The sequence below is a fragment of the Pezoporus flaviventris genome, unplaced genomic scaffold (assembly GCF_033815535.1).
Source record: "Pezoporus flaviventris isolate CSIRO_AGI_PZ_B2104156 unplaced genomic scaffold, CSIRO_AGI_Pfla_v1 ptg000010l, whole genome shotgun sequence".
NCBI classification, from domain to species: domain Eukaryota; kingdom Metazoa; phylum Chordata; class Aves; order Psittaciformes; family Psittacidae; genus Pezoporus; species Pezoporus flaviventris.
The window spans coordinates 514,246-531,111 of record NW_026892558.1 but is presented as its reverse complement, the minus strand read 5'-3'; the positions used below and the strand labels follow the sequence as shown (position 1 = coordinate 531,111).

Genomic DNA, 16,866 nt, shown 5'->3' with positions numbered 1-16,866 from the left:
GTACCAGGGCACCACATTTCATCTTATTTTGTCTCTCTAGTCACTTAGTGCTATCTTCTTGGCTTGGGCAGTTCCTCATGATGTGAGCCGTGCTGCTGGATTACAGCTCTGCTGGGAAGGTATCCCAAAGGAGACGGCTGGACAATTACGGTGCTGTTGCTTCTGCCAGTTTAAATTGTAACTGCACATAGTTAGTCAACCCATATGCCAAAGTCCTCCTTTCACACCCTTCTTTGCTGATGTATGAGTGCTGAGACAATGCTGAAGCCAGAGCTCTGAAGCAGTACTCCTTCTGTTGCATTGTATTGTCTCATTGCTTTGCCTTGTTCTCTTGCCTGCCATCCATCTGTTTCTCAAATTCTACAATTGAAGCAGGAGATATCTTTGGACAGAAACAAGTTGGTTTTTTATTTATTCAATCTTCTAAGTGGCTTCTTCCAAGTCTGAGGCCATTGTTCAATACTCCTGTTTGTTGTGTGAGGGGATTGCCTGCCTCTCTGCAATCCCATGTTTTCATAATTAGTGGCAGGATTGGTGGTACTTATTACACCTAAATATCTTTTATTATTTTATTTTTTTTATTTATTTTATTATTTTAAATATCTGTCCCTTTTATCTTAGCTAATTTCTTAATGAACATTATTTAGCTCATTAAAATGAAAGTTTGAAAATCACAAATTATGAAATTTGTGTCAACACACTGATTCTTTCATAGTTTTCAATTTCATAAGTTTATCAACTTGTAAGAGAGCAACATTCCAGGCTTAAAAAAAGGTGTTTGAGAACTGCATTACTCTACAACGCTCCTTTACTTTGGGGGCAAGGTGACAATAGCAACATTATTTTTTCTGCAGCATTCTGTAGACTTCTACTATTGGGACGTTGAGAAATGCTCAGAGGGAGTGTATGCCACCGCAATTCCAGCTCTTCTGACCCTTGTGCTGCATAGAAACTTGACTTCAATTAGCAAATTTAATTTAGGAAAAAGGGTTTGCTTTCATTTTTAGTGCCTGACAGAGATTTACTTAGGCTGAACTTGAGGAGATTGGATTGAAAAAGGAGCAGCCTTGGTTGGCAAGGGCGTGAAGTCTCAGTGAATTAAAATAACGGGGTGTAATAGATCACAGGCACTGGAGATGACCAGTAGCCTGTAGATATCTGGTCAGTTTACCTTCCAAGAGAGGACTGTTCCCACACTCAGTTTGCTGATGATCTGTCTGCTCTGACTTTACAAGACCTGAGTGATAAGAGTCCCTTGGAACTGTGTCGTACATGATCTGTTGGTGTGTTTTTTTCTAGAAATTAAACTTAAGTTTTCTTGGTGTCATAACTTTGTCCCTGTTGCACAGGACAAAGGGGCTGTTGGGGTCTAACGTTCTAAGCCTGAAAACAAGTGCTTGAGTTGTAAGTCCTTTGGTACATAAACTAACTTTTTTTGATTTTCTTCCTGATTATAAAAGAGCTTTTCAAATTGCTCGTGTCCCCTGGCCTACTGTGACAGAATAGGCGATGACTAATGCAGTACTTTTACGGAAGAAAAAAGCTTTCATGATTCTCTCCTTCCAAACGCTTTCATGATTCTCTCCTTCCTAGACCTTGTAGTTTGTCTGAGACTTGATGAAAACCTTTTTACTCTTTGCTGCCTTTTTTGGTGTCCCCTCTTCTTTCATCCATCTCCCAGGGGCAGTTATTTGAGTGAAGAAGGACCTACCTGCATGTACTTCCGGGTGCTGTCAGCTTCATATTTGGTGCTTTGGGGAGGACTGAGCTCCCTTGCTTTTGGGAGCATTTTGTCTCCTTTTCTTTTACTGCTGGGTACAACCCCTCTGCCTAAGGCCAGTCCCCTGCTCCGGGCTGTCAGGACACTGGTGCTTAAACCTCCTGCACTGCTCATGCTTCTGGTCTTCCATGCCCCCAGTTACATATTCTGTATTTTCTCTGGAATTTCTACTTTTTTTTTTTTTTTTTAGGCAAAAAGGCTTTTTTTTTTCTTTTTTTACATTAGGAATTTCTCTTCTTTATGATCTTTTTTGTTGTTGTTACCTGGAAGTAGCAATGCTCACATCTGAGTTTGCAGAGGTCAAAATATTCCTAAGTTTTCTATGAGCCTTCTTGGTGTGATATACAAGTGCTTCAGATGTATTTGTCAGCCTACTGCTACAGAATACTTTGCAGAAATACAAATAATGATGTGAGAAATATACTACTCCAGCGTTACAACAGGAGAAAATAAAGAAAAGTTGAGAAAGAAAAGAAATAAAAGGCCACTTGCTTCTATTTAGATGCTGACTGAAATTAGCTGCTTGAAGTTCCTTCTGGACTTCTGTCTGACCATGGAGGCATTTAAAGCCTGTCTGTGCAGGCAGGATCAGGCTCCCTGCAGGAGAACTGATAGGCACCAAAAGCTGGAGGAGTTGCCCCTGCCCTTCTGTACCATGCTCCAAGTATTGCAGTACTCAAAACAACAATGGAGCAGTCAACAGCCTTATCCAGCCCAGTTTCATTGCAGGACACAGATTTTCTGATGCCCAACCTACATCTTCTGTAATATTAAGGAATATGATCTAATCCTTCTATTTATGATCAAGAACAACAGAGGGATCATTATTCAATTGCAGTTTAACACATGAAAACCTTTTGGACAGTCCCCTCACCCATACTCTTACTTTTTCTGGACTAAGTAAAGGTGGCTCCATGCCCAGGATAGGTGGGATGGAACTGGATGATCTTGAAGATCCCTTCCAACCCAAACCATTCTGTGATTCTATGAAACCTGACTAAAGTGGCACATGCATCATCTTCCAAAATATCTTACTTTTTTTTGTTTTGTTTTGTTGCTTAGTTGGTGTCATGGTTTAAACTGGGTGGCTGACTGGGTTTAAACCACGACAGTTGGATAACCAGATGATACACCCTTATCCAACAGCGGCATCATTAGCGTCGCATGGCACAAGGTAGCAGGAAAAAAGTGAAGGATATTCATACGTCTCCCCAGGGGAGTGGTGAACTCCCCAGCATGGGACGCTGCTAAAATTCAGCTAAGCAAGGTGAAGGAACATCTAGTCTAGGTGTCCTGGGTTCAGGAGTAGCAGTCATTTTTCCCCTTCTTGGTAGCTGATGCAGTGCTGTGTTTTGACTTTCGGCCTGGGAACAGAGCTGATAGTGATGTTTTGGTTTGGCCAAGGACTTTGTGAGCCTCATGCTCTGCCAGGGAGGAGGGGAAGCCAGGAGGAAGCAGAGACAGGACACCTGACCCAAACTGACCAAAGAGGTATTCCATACCACAGCACGTCATGCCCAGGATGTAACTGGGAGTTAGCCGGAAGGGCTGGGAGACGGCAGGGTTGGAGGAGGTATTGGTCGGAACTTGGTCGGGCTTGGGGGGCAAGTTATCGGTCGGCTGGTGCTGAGGTGTTGTATTCTCTTCCCTTGTTATTTCCTTTATCATTATTGGTGGTAGCAATAGTGATTTGTGTTATACCTTAGTTACTAAACTGTTCTTATCTCAACCCGTGGGAGTTGCATTCTTTTCAATTCTCCTCTCCGTCCCTCCGAGAGCAGGGGTAGGGCAAGAAAAGGGGGGGAAGTGAGCGAACGAATTACCTGACTGGGTTTAAACCACGACACTAGGTTATGCTTTGCCTAGAAAGGTTGGACCAGGTGATCCTCGAGGTCCTTTCCAACCTAGGATTCATGATATACTTTAACAATATATGTTATAGGGGGGTTCTTGAAACTATTCTTCCAGGCACTGTGTAGTATAATTATTTCTTACAAGGATTATAATGTCGGTATCTTTCATGTGTTTCTACTATAAAATAAACAATCATGAGTTCTTCCTCGGAAAAGTGTACACTGTAAAGCAAGTAACAATGGATAATTTTATAGCTGCATTTATTTTAGAACTCTGTTCTTCTATAATCTTATTTCTTTGGAAAAGCCTTGGCTACGTTTGCTGAAATGTGTTATTTTCTTAAGCATGAGCAGTTCTGTGTAATTTTATACTTACAGTTTGAACTTGGTGTCATGTAGTCTGGGGTAGTTGGATATAATATCAGGAGTTCACAGTGAACCCTACACTTAAATTGCTCATCCTGCATATCTTGAACATTAGGGACCTGGCTCTCAGAATAGCATTTACAATGATCAATTGGATCTGAAGTATCATTTATAGTGGATAGGGAGAATTAAATGCCAAAGAGTGAGATTTGTAGGAGCTGGTGTGCTGAATGCCAACATCTGCTGAGGAGGAACGTGTCTGTAGTCTCATCTTTTTCCTTTACTAGAAACTAGGGAAACTACCCTCTGTACTTAAAATAGCAGACACTTGGGCATAGATGGAACAATCATTCTTCCTCTGATGATGCGATAACAACAGGTAGCGATGTCTATTTTGTTGAAATTCTTGCTAATGAAATGACAGATTAGAGTTTCAGATCCATTTTGATAGATGCGTAGGAACCCATTGCACCCATTCTCCGGAACAATATTTCTGTTCCCCTTCGTGTGAAGCTGCAACACAGCCCAGCCAAAAATGCTTTTTTTTTGCAAGAGCTGAGGATTGAAACCATTTTTAAGTGCTTTTATTGAAAGTGACTGTTGAGCATGTTAGAGTCTCTCAAATGTTTGTTTGCGTGCCTGGAAAACTCGGTGGTTTTGTGAATTTTGGGCATCTCAAGGAGCATAAACTCTTAAGTGTTCAGAGAGCTGGGTTAGCCAGAGCAGAAGAGCTTTGGGATATACTCAGCAGTATCATTTTGAGTACTAAAGTACATTTTCTAGTGACAACTCAGACATCTATTCTGCTTAATTTGCATAAGTGGGTCCTGTGAAGGGTTTTTTGCTCGCTTTCAGTCTAGTTTAGCTGACCAAGTTCTGAGTAAGCGTATTCTTTAGATATCTAAGTGCTATTTCACCTGTGGTATACTTCTGATCTTGGTTTTGGCTGAGTCTTCAGTGCATTTCAGGATAAATACAAATGCAGCAGACTTCAAAGTGTGTCTCTGTGTGATTTCTTTGCTTTATGCTAACATCCGTACTGGTAAAACAGCAGCAGTTGTTCATGGAAAGTGAAACACTGAACAACCATGACTGGGTGGAGATGGCGGATAATTCAAAAGTGTCAAGGCTTTCTAGGTAGCTGGTACTTTGCATCTTTTATTTTTTTTATTACGTCTTCTGTGATTTCTTGATTTTTACTTTTGTCCCTAACAAAGGTAATGAAGATATAGTCACTGTCAGGTATTTCCTCATGTTAATTTTGTTTTCTGACTTGGAACAATCTTGTGACCACCTTGCATGCTCTCTTGTTTCCAGTTTAACCTTTCTAATGGTTTCCTGACCTTGCTTACTTGAAATCTATACAGGTTTCTGAAGTGATGTTTAATAAGATGAGAGAAGCTGTTTACAACCCTCTCATTTGTCCTTGGTGGCCTCTGTTGGGCAAATGAGAGAGAGGTCAATTGTGATGCTACAGTGTCACTAACAGGGGAGAGATTTAAATTAGCTGGGACAACCTTCAAGTTCCATAAAACACGTCATCCAAGCAATTTAATTAAAAGGGGTCAAATTTCTCAACCCTAGTTGGTGCCTCTATTTGACCAAGAGAAACAGTTGATATATACACTCATTTGGGACTTGATTGACACAGCAGTACAGAAATGTAGGTTTCCACATTTCTCCGCATTCCCTGATTGATGCAGGATGATTACGGGTTTACAAGCTGAAATGTATAATTCTCAAACCTTCTTATTCCGTATTTACTAGTAGATGATACAATCCAGCACTGACAGGGGATTGAAGGGATGACATATAGGTCTCTTCCATCTCTAATCTCAGATTCTATGAAAAGCTTTAGAATGTAAATTGGAAACATGTTTTATATTCGTAAATGCAAAAATACTCTTGAAAAGCTTTCACTTCGAAAGGATTATTATGATTAGCATTTATTATGCTGTTGTTTTCATGCAAAAAAGAAAATCCTGCCCAGATTTTACTCAAATTGAACTTTTGTGCCTTGCATAATAGCTGTGCTTTAATTTGAATAAGATTCAGAATAAAGTGGCCAGATAGAAAGTTAAACACTGTAGAGTCAAGAATCTCAATTTAAGCTGCTAAATGCATGTGTTTTAGTACACAGACAAAAATGAGGATGTTTACAAGTAGTATCACAAAGGGCACATGAAAAAGTCTAAGGAAGAAAAAGCAATTTAGTGGAGAGCAAGATGCTAAGTTTCCTAATTTTCTCTACAGCTATAAAATCTGGTAAAACAAGGTGAGTGATTGCATTCATTTTATTACAGTGGTTCCCACTAGGGTAGCTGTAGCTGAGAGTCTGTCAGCATTTTCATTATAAACTCTGTTTTCATGTGTTTATAACTCACTCCTAAAAGCTCACCTGGGCTGGCGTCTGGAATTCAAGATCTTAAGTCAGAAAATAATATTTCACACATTTAGAAAATAACGTGTTGGGCTAGATCTAAATTAACCAGTGATTTTAAAACGGACATTGCCTCTCTTCCTCAGTGCTGCACTTGAGATTTTGCGCAAAACTTCAAAGGCATCATTTTTGAGTTACTTTCTTGTTGTTAGTGACTGTGGTTACTACTCAGGTCTTACAGAAGAAAAATCAAGGGACAGAATCATGCCTTAGGTTATATAGTAAGTAATGAAATCAAAAGTTCAGCACAGATATTTCAGTGTCCTGAACTATTTTGTTTTTCTCACTTTATTTCCTTTTCTCACTTTATTTGCTCACTTAAAGCCCACTTGGACACCTTTATGTTACATTGCACTTTGCAATGCAGATCTATCTATCAAAGTGTATGAAGGGAATGACTCCAGCTTTGAGGATAGACAGTGAGTCATTGAGGTATAGACTGTGATGTTCTGCTCAAGAAGGGGGAAAAAATATGTGGTAAAGATCTAAGAGGATTTTGCCCCAGAATGTTTGGTGGCTTGGGGTGGGGGGCAGGCTAGGTGAACTCAAGTCCCTGGAGGTTACAGACTGTTGTGTACTTAGAGGTATTAAGGGCATGGACTTGTTGAGTAAAGAAGAGTAAACACAACTTCCAGTCTGCTCTTTAGCAAGATCTAACTAGCAAATTTGGTGTGGATTTCTCAATGGAATTCTGTAAAACAGAATGTTTTAACTATTTGGGAGGGGGAGGCAGAATAGGGGCATATGTTACTTGCTTAACCCTTTCTTTTGCCTAGTTTTATCCACATAGCGTGCGCATGCAGAGTCCTTAAAGTAATGAATGGAAAGTGTGTGCCGTATCACATATGTAGATGTTTAAAAGGTTAACATTTGAAATGTTTAAATTTTATATAAGAGTATGCTTCCAGGAACATACAATCAGACCAGGAAGTTTGCAGCTCTCTGGTATCTGAGCACAAAATGTAGGTTTACCTGGTTGCAAGTGGCACGTACTTCCTCTTCTGGGGCTCTCATGAGACATTAAGCAATCACTGGCTGGGCAGCAAAAAGCTATGAAATTGGCTTTAAGATATAGATGTGATTGAATGCTTTTTATCTGTTGTCTGGCTTTGGCATCGGTAATTCACTCATTTTTTAAATGATTTTGAGAGACAGCAGAAAAGAAAATCAAGATCTCCTTCAAGTTCCTGTTTCCAGGAGCTATTTCTTTAAATTTGGAACAGAGCTAATTAGTAGCTGTTTTGCTTGGTCAATGTAGATTTTTTTTTTTTATTGTCATATTACATTTTGGTCAAACATATTTTTTTTAATGAAAAACGATAGTGGCAGCACCCATGAGTGACTGAAATGATTTTATTTCTGTTGCAATCTGTCTTTAATTTTGCTAGTTTCTGAGATTCAGGGGAAATGCTTCTATGCTATTGGAAGTGAACTTATTGAGGGAGATATTACAGCAGAAAACTTTTAGGCAAATAAAATTATGTCAGGCAGGACTGAGCACTTCAGAGCCTAGCAGTTCCATGTTCACCTCTATGCTTTCAGCAGGGTTTCATTTTACCGTGATTAAAACCAACCAGTAAACCATGAATGTCAGGAGGAGAATAACAAGAGGCCAGAGAGAGTACATGGCAACAAACAATTTATTCTGAGAAGACTCAGTTAAAAGCTGTCTCTGTGGACTGCTTAACTTTATGGCAGAAATGACACAGCAATTGATGTTGCAGTTTGACGGTCCTAGAGCCTAAAATTTGTGTTCTGGACTGTGGATATGCAGATGGCCCTCCAGGCTGAGCCAACAACCTGTGAGATAAAACTCCCATGTAACTCAAGAGGTGGGGTGCCTCACCAGCAAAGGCAGGCAAAAGCCTGTCCACCCTGGTGCTGAAGAAATGTGATTCAAGCAGAGCTTGCTCTGTACCACCCCGCAGGAATGCAGGTGGTATCCAGACTCCATGGGATTATCCAGATGTTCATGTTGGTTGGGAATCTCTTTTTTCTCCAGGGTGGTATCTGAAAAGGGTGAGCTGATGCTGGAATCTGTGCATTGCTCTTCCAAGCCTTCCTCAAATGATGGAGCAAAGGCACCTTTTTCTGCATTTCCCTTTCCTGGCGGTAAATTCTTGTGTGTACCAATTAAATAGGAAATGTTTCAACAGCCTGGGCTTATTAGCACAAGAAAAATCTGCTTTGTCCCAGCAAGATGCTTCTGGTTCATTGTTTGGAAATATAAAAATATTTGTGGAGTAGGACAAAGAAGACTTTAAAGGAATTGTTAGTAAGGGATGTTTCCTTCATTTTAGAGTAGTCAGGAAAAAAAAATAATTCTTGATTAAAAATGTTAACCTCTTAAATACAGGATTTTAAAAATTCCTACTCTTTAAGATAAGCAGGAGCTATCTATCTCATGGCACCCTATATGTGTCACAGATAGTGGTCCATGGTGAAAAGCACAAAAATAGAAAGCTACTCTTTGGCAGGGGTTGTGGAAACATAACCTTGAAAATAGGGTGTTGGCACCGCTGTTAGCAAAAGGGAGTCTTATGACAGTAAACCTCTACTCACAGCTGGCCATACATGCACTGATGTTGCAACTGGTAATTTTCCATTCCAACCCAAAGGGGGATATAAGGACCTGTGCAGGGATGGATGGGTGAGTAAGTCAGGTGCGCATCTTGACTTGGGGGATGCCCTGATGATGCACTGCCTACCACCCCTCCGACCTGGAAACATGTTCCATCTCCTTCTCCTGCTGGGCAGTATCCTATTCAACCAGGGGTTGGTATGTATGTAACCTGCTTTGCATTAATGTATACATATTTGCTTTGCACTGGTAATTCAATAAATAGACTAGAACATTTGATCGTTGACACTGAGTTTGGTGTCCAGTCTTTGTACATGGGAATCCTGTGAACCTGGAACACTATACTATGGTGTCCTTTTGCATGAATGCCTGATGAGAGCATGTGCTGGTCTTGCCTGGATAGAGTTAATTTTCTTCATAGTAGCTACTATGGGGCTGTGTTTGAGATTTGTGCTAGAAAGTGTTGGTAGTTCAGGGATATTTTCATTTTTGCTGAAGAGTGCTTAAACAGAGTCAAGGTGTTTTCTGCTCCTCACACTGCTCTGCCAGTGAGTCAGCTGGGGATGCACAAGAAGTTGGGAAGAGACAGATGTCTTCAGTATCTAAAAAGAAAATACAAAATTAGATCAGTAATGCCATAGGTAGAAATTTGTTTACTGACTGTACTTTTTGTTGTACAAATGAGAAAGTACTTTGTCAACAAAGGAAGCCTTTATATTAATGCTTCTTGGGAGCAATATTTGTGAACTGCATCCTTGTGATTAAGTGGTTGTGTGAAAAATGATACTTTCTGACTAAACAACCATCTTCTTTATGCAAGTTGAGTTATATCATCAGTGACAAAAATGAATGTTAGTCCTTCCTATGTACTTCGAAAGTGCAACGCTAAGAGGGATTCCTTTGTTACACGCATATAGTCTAGAAACAGTGGTGATGTGGTGGTATGTGTCACCCAGTAAGAATCAGGTGGCGATGGTGTCCTGAAAGCAGGATGTAGTTTGTTACTTGATGTTGCCATGAAGGGATGAGACCTGGAGTTTGCTGGGTGGGTTGGGACCTGCAAAGACTTGATCATGTAATGTTCTGATGTTGTGGCTGGTAAAACCTTTTTGTACAGCCCTTGTTGTTAGAAGCACTGCTTATTGCCGGTGGAGCAGGTGATGCAGAAGGAGGAGAAAATACAAGTTGACTTCTCATAGCTCCTGACTGACCCAGGAGATGCAAAAGCTCATGAATTACCACGACAGCTGGTTTGAAAGAAGCCTGTAGCCATGTTGTGAAAGCAAATAACTCTTTCAGGTAGCAAAGCTAAAACAAATAAATAGTCTCCTCTTAGGTCGCTTTCTGCCCCAGAGAAGCACTGTTTTGCTGCACGTCACCAGCACAGCTTGTCATTGGCATAAACATTTTTTGCCCCTCTAGTTGTGCAGCACCTACAGCAAATATTTCTGATTCATGGTTAAAGATTTGAGTCAGTATGCAGTACAAATCACAGAATCCCAGCCTGGTTTGTGTTGGAAGGGACCTTAAAGCTCATCCAGCTCCAACCCCTGCCACGGGCAGGGACCTCTTCCACTAGAGCAGCTTGCTCCAAGCCCCTGTGTCCAACCTGGCCTTGAGCACTGCCAGGGATGGGGAGCCACAGCTTCTCTGGGCACCCTGTGCCAGCGCCTCAGCACCCTCACAGGGAAGAGCTTCTGCCTAAGAGCTCATCTCAGTCTCCCCTCTGGCAGGTTAAAGCCATTCCCCTTGGCCTGTCCCTACATCCCTTGTCCCAAGCCCCTCTCCAGCTTTCCTGCAGCCCCTTCAGGCACTGAAGGTTGCTCCCAGCACTGGTCAAAATGCTGAAAAACGCCTTGGGGGTAGAGGAGAGCCTTGTAAACTCTCATTACTTTGGGGGTGACCTGACTCAGTTTTCCCCATCCCACGGTGGCACTGGGCAGAGCTCCACCAGGTTTCTCTTTCCTTGAAGACCCCAATAAAGAAAATATTTAATCTTTTATTTTTCATTCTGTAATAACTGTAATATTTTCTTTAAAATGGACTCCTTGCTTCACTGTGCTTGGGGAACCTACCATAAGTTTAAACTTATTTTCTTCCTCGTTGAATATAAGCTTGTTGTCTTCAAGGCATGGTGCAGGGTCTGGGCATGTTCCTCACCAGGGAGGTGAGGCAAAGCAGATCCGGGACTCCTCATTGCAAGCAGGTACTGGCTCCTTGCAGCATGCTCCGAGGTTTCCTGTGGAAAGAAATGGCTCATTATTTACCTGGTAACAAGAAGGTGAAGTGAATTTGTTGGGAGAGAGGAGGAGAAGCAATGAGGAGGGGAGAGAGAGACCTAATTGTGGCAAAGCCTGCAGGGCAGCCTGGCGCTGCACTTGCAGATCATGTCAATAACAGAGTAAAGCCTACTGTGCACTTGCAGTCTATGCCCCAAAACAAATCTGACAATGCATTTGTTTAATAGAAAAAAACCACCCCCAAAATGTTCACAAAACGGCCTTTTCAATGTGCGCTGAAATGGCATAGGTGGTGCAAATTCAAGTAAAAGCTCTTCTGCCAATGTTACCAGGTTGTCTCCTAATTCACCCCGCAAGGAAGGCACTAATCTTCATTAACAACCTGCTGTGTCTTCCCAAAATGCACTGTGTAATTGTGAGACTGACAGTGTGATGCTTTGCTGTGATCTCAGGAGGGGAAAAACCCCCAAAAATTGAAAACAATCAAGACCACCCCCAAACAACAAAACCACCAATAAAAACACAACATCTCATCATAAAGCTTTGGGGGTAAACGTATATATAACAGAAAAATTAGCAATTAAAGGATAAAAAGGACTGGGGACATGGAAGTACACTACGCTTATTCACATTTCTCTTCTGTGTTAAATGACAGTACAGCCTCAGTATAAATATCCCTTTAGGAGAAGGATTGGAGTCCCATTGTAAAACAGTGTTGTTTCAGTCATAGGTTGGTTAATGTTGCTTGGGGAAATGATGATGCGGTGGGTTTGTAAAAGTAATAACGAGACATTCCTTATCTGAATTTAAAACACATGTATAATAGCAGGCTATCTGTAGCAGCCATGCCTGATTATTACAGTGTTTAAGATGAGTAATTTTATAGTTAAGCATTTCTATATCCTACATATGTTATGGATCAAGTGCAGACTGCTGCTTTTTTTCAGACAGATGTGACAGTCTGACACTTTGATCAGCCCAACACAGTGCAGTCATATTTATGGCCTGGCAATTGTGTGTATTGCAGCAAGGGCTGGGGAAGGAGGGGGCCAGCTCTGGCAGTAAAACACACATCAAAGTGCTGATATCAGCTTCAGAACAGGCAAGTGAAGGGGGAGAGAGGCAGAGATGCTGCAGGCTGCAGGGAGAAGTGGAAGCATTATTGTAACGTTGTCTGAGAAATCTGACTTTTCATTAAAATCAGTCAGAGAAAGTTAATTCCTCACCATAATCCTCCCCTCTGCCTCCGGAGTAGTTTTGACAAGATCCGTAATAATCCCGGAGCACTGTGTAATTTTACAAACTCCAACACAAACAAGCGCTTATCCCAACCTCTGATGGGTTCTGGGTTTTAACATAGGTGCAAGTTTAAGAGTTTAATGTGATTTCTTTTTTTTTCCCCTCATTTTTTTTTCCATTAGCGGCTAAGGGCTCATCCTGTTATGTAACAACTATTTCTAATCTTACTTAGTATGAATAAAAAGTAATAATATTCCCCTCTTAGATGCATCTTCTTGGCCCATGTGGGACTGTCCCAGTTTTTCTCCCAAGGCGGAAATATTGATCTGATGCTGTAATAAAATAGGTAAAAGGTCACTGAATTATGGTTGCCATGGCCACTAATGCTTTGTATTGCTAAAAGTCTCCCTGGCACTTTGTGGCTGGGAAGTGACTTGTGGCCCCTGGTTACTTGGTGAGTGGTTAAGTCCATAAAAAATGTTCAGAAGACATGGTGCCATGGACCCTAGAGGGGAGCAACCACAGTCATCCTGATGGCAAAGAGCAGCAAGGTGGTGTGTCAGACCAAGAAGTTGAGGAGATTATATATATATACACATTGTATATATATCTATCTATCTATATATAATTTTATATATACAAGCATTGTACGTATGTTATTCCAGTTAGAAAACAGCAAAGCTGATTTAAAGAATCTTTTCTTTGGGAAATCCCAGATGACAAAGTTTTTGCTTTAGGTAAGAAAAGATGATATTTTATAAAAGGAAATTTCCACGAGTAGCATGGAATGTTGAAGTGGTTTAGAATGAGGGGTGTGGGAATACTTGACTTGTAGAAATTTAATCTTATTATTTATTATTGTAGTCAGGTTTTATTACCAGATGGCTCTGGGGAGACCTTAGACCTCCAGTGCCTAAGGGGGCTGCAGGAAACTTGGAGAGGGGCTTTGGACAAGGGCCTGCAGGGACAGGCCAAGGGGAATGGCTTTAACCTGCCAGAGGGGAGACTGAGATGAGCTCTTAGGCAGAAGCTCTTCCCTGTAAGGGTGCTGAGGAGCTGGCACAGGGTGCCCAGACAAGCTGTGGCTGCCCCATCCCTGGCAGTGTTCAAGGCCAGGTTGGACGCAGGGGCTTGGAGCAAGTTGCTCTAGTGGAAGAGGTCCCTGCCCGTGGCAGGGGTTTGGAACTGGATGAGCTTTAAGCTCCTTTCCGCTCCAAACCAGTCTGGGTTTGTATGATTCTATGATGAGGAGTTTTGTGCATCCATGGAAGCAGACTTAGGTGGCTTTCTCACCATCCCCATGTCCTCATGTCTCACCAGTCCCACTGCTATTTCTTTCATGAAAACTGAGAAAAACGGGTAGGTTGAGTAGACAATTTGGAGAAGATGAGAAAAGAGGCAGACAGCACCATGCTGTTATGCATCAGAGTTTTTGCTGTAACTTGTGTTCTCCAGGAGTGAAGGAACCATCACAAAAGAAGGTCAACATGTTGTGTGCGCAGTGAGGGGCTGCATATGTTGTGCTTTGCAAACAGAAGTATGAGGATGAAGACAGAGCTCAAGCTTGGCACTCGAAGAGGGCCTGAGCTGCTGGAAATGTCTGACTTTCTTGGTCTTTGCCTAATGATTCCAAGAATGGTTAACCCCTGGGTGCTCGCCAAGTGTGTGTGTGCTGAGCAGAGTCATTAATTAACACTGTTTCAGCCCATTTGGATCAAGGGATTTGGAGAATTGATGTTCTTAATAATTCTTGAACATGTCTTCCAGGAACAAATGCAAGATATGAAATACTGAGTTTTGTTGTCAACTCTTTAATGAACAGCTGATTAAAGATAAATTTAAATATACTGTGTATACAAGAGATTAAAAAACAAAAAAGAAACAAGCCAACCCTCCCAGTATTCTAGTTTAAAAAAATAACCTTTATAATCGAACTAAAATAGCCGATTTTCGAAATTAATACTGTGGATAGCACAGGCAAGATGCACAGTACTGATTTGGTGAGAAAATGTACAATTTGCTACTAATTACATCAAGTAGCAAGCTGTTAGACTATTTAGTAGCTAATTGAAAAGGGCATGATTGATTTTTAATTGGAATCAAGCAAAGAAGAAAAAGAACCTGAAAGCCAGGAGATGCATTAGTGAAGAATCATATTGAACCTTTACTTCTTGTCATGTCTCACCCTATTTTGATATAACTTCAGAAATACTTACTTATTCACAGAAGCAATATATTTAATAAAATATTCATTTTTTAAAAGAGAAGATGTTTTGATGGGGAGATTTTTGTCCAACCTTGTTTTTTTCAGTTGTTTCTATGGAGCTGTCTGAAACATCAGGGTTTGACAATGCCCATGATGATGTAAAAGAGAAAATACTATAGCTGCCAGCAAACATTAATTTTATTGAAAGTTCCATGCAGGTTCATTGCTTTAATTGCTCTGCCTGAAAACTGAGTCCCTAATTTTTTTTCAATAATATATTTTGATCTCTGAAAATTGAGTCTCCTCCTTGCCTTGTGAGAATCTTGATTTTCTTCCCAATGCATCATTCAAGAAAGGAAAAAAATGTTGCAGTCAGCTACAAATTCACCATGTGAAGAAATAATACATCCAATAATACTCAGGCTGATTTGCCTGAGTGAAAGACTAAATTAAAGCCTAAAAGCTGCATTGCATTTTAATTTACTGTCAAAAAGCCATGGTAAAGTAATGTCTCCATCTAATCTCTGAGCAGGTGAAATGTGTCACAGTTTGAGGTTGTAGGGTTTTTTGTGTAGCAAATTGGGATAAGAATAGTATTTAAGCATTATTAAAAACAAACAAATAAATAAACATAACCCAAAAAGCACAGCACAAATGTAGAATAGCTGAATACCTGAGAGATTTCTTTCCCTTAATATAGTCACTTTATTAGTGTCATAGTTTAATATTGTCTGAGCTGGAGTGTAATAGATGAGAACACGTAATTCTAGAGCAACTGGTAGCACATGTTCTACCTTTGATGGAAAAGATTAATTTTGAAGGTTAAAACTCAACTAACCAAATTTTTGCATGTACTGTGTCACATGGTTTTCATCAAGTAATGACATGTGAAAGCATCTGTTTTATCAGATTTATTGAGAGTGTATTTCAATTCTGCCCTTTTTCTCTTCTGTTAATTGGTGTAATCATGGCTTTGCAGGAAATATTAATTGAATGCAATGGTCAAACTTTTACAATTGTAATTTCTTTAAGAAATGATTTTTTTTTTAGATGCAGTTCTGTATGATGTTTCAAGTGTAAAGTTCATTCATTATTTGCAAGTCTTTCAATGAAGTTACTTTCTGGTTTTGAATAAGATAATTCTTAAATTTAAAGATTCTTAACACCTAAAATGTATATTTATTCATATGGATGTTCAGCTTCATCATTTTCCTGTAATCTTAATCAATTTTTTTGCATGAATCTCCAAATGTTTCAAAAAAAAAAAAAAAAAAGCAAAACTTCCAAATATTCTAATTATGCTTGGAAGAGAGGAGCTCAGGTGCTGCTTAACTCACTAACATTGTAGGATAAGCCAAATAGCCAAATATTCCTTCTAAAGATGGAGCTGAAAATTAGTTTATGATATAAGGAAAATAATCAGTCTAGGTATGTAATTGCCTGCATTAGAGGACAGTATGAAGTAATGTGAATTTTCAGTACTTGTTATTTGTATAGCCAAGCTCCTCTCCTCTTTCTCTGGTTATTAGTATATACTCCAGCACTTCTAGTCAGTCTCTGAAAAAATCCAGAGCTTCAGAGAAGCTTCATATAATGAAATGATGTTCTACAGAGTTTGTATAAATTTGATAAGATGAAAAGGTCAGGTTGGGCAGGGTTTGGAGCAACCTGATCTAGCAGAAGGTGTTCCTACCCATGGCACGGGTTGGGAATTGGATGCATTTTAAAGTCCCTTCTAACCCAAACCACTCAGGGATTCTGTGATTCTAAAAGGGAACACTTGTTCTCTGTAGCGCTGAAACAACAAGAGGAGGTTGTGAAGTTTAAGCACACTGCATAATAATGGAATCCTGAACTCCTATCTGTGCTGTCCATGGTGTCCATGATCCCTGGATGTGATGGCAACTTCCACCTAAATAAATTCTTGTTAGATATTGATTAATAACTTTTAAGCTTCTCTTTCCTTTGAGTATATAAAAGTAACAACTGAATTAGAAAGCTCATTACGTTTCTGATGAAACACACTGTAGAAACGGGGAGTTTGTACACTTTTTCTAATAACCTCAAAATAATTGCAGTTATTCACACAATTTCATATTTCAGTAGAGCTTCATGTTTATTAGTTTCTAAGGTTAAAAACAAACAAAAAATTACAATGTGT

General features: G+C 40.2%; 1 protein-coding gene and 1 long non-coding RNA gene across 2 annotated transcripts in view; both read left to right on the top strand.

Annotated features, from left to right (window-relative positions):
* Positions 1–16,866, top strand: part of DCC (DCC netrin 1 receptor) — a 606,685-nt gene that overhangs the window by 235,567 nt on the left and 354,252 nt on the right. The window lies entirely within an intron of this gene.
* Positions 9,139–10,797, top strand: LOC133267838 (uncharacterized). The gene is made up of 3 exons (XR_009742889.1): positions 9,139–9,218; positions 9,570–9,661; positions 10,154–10,797. It is a non-coding gene; the product is annotated as an uncharacterized LOC133267838 (long non-coding RNA).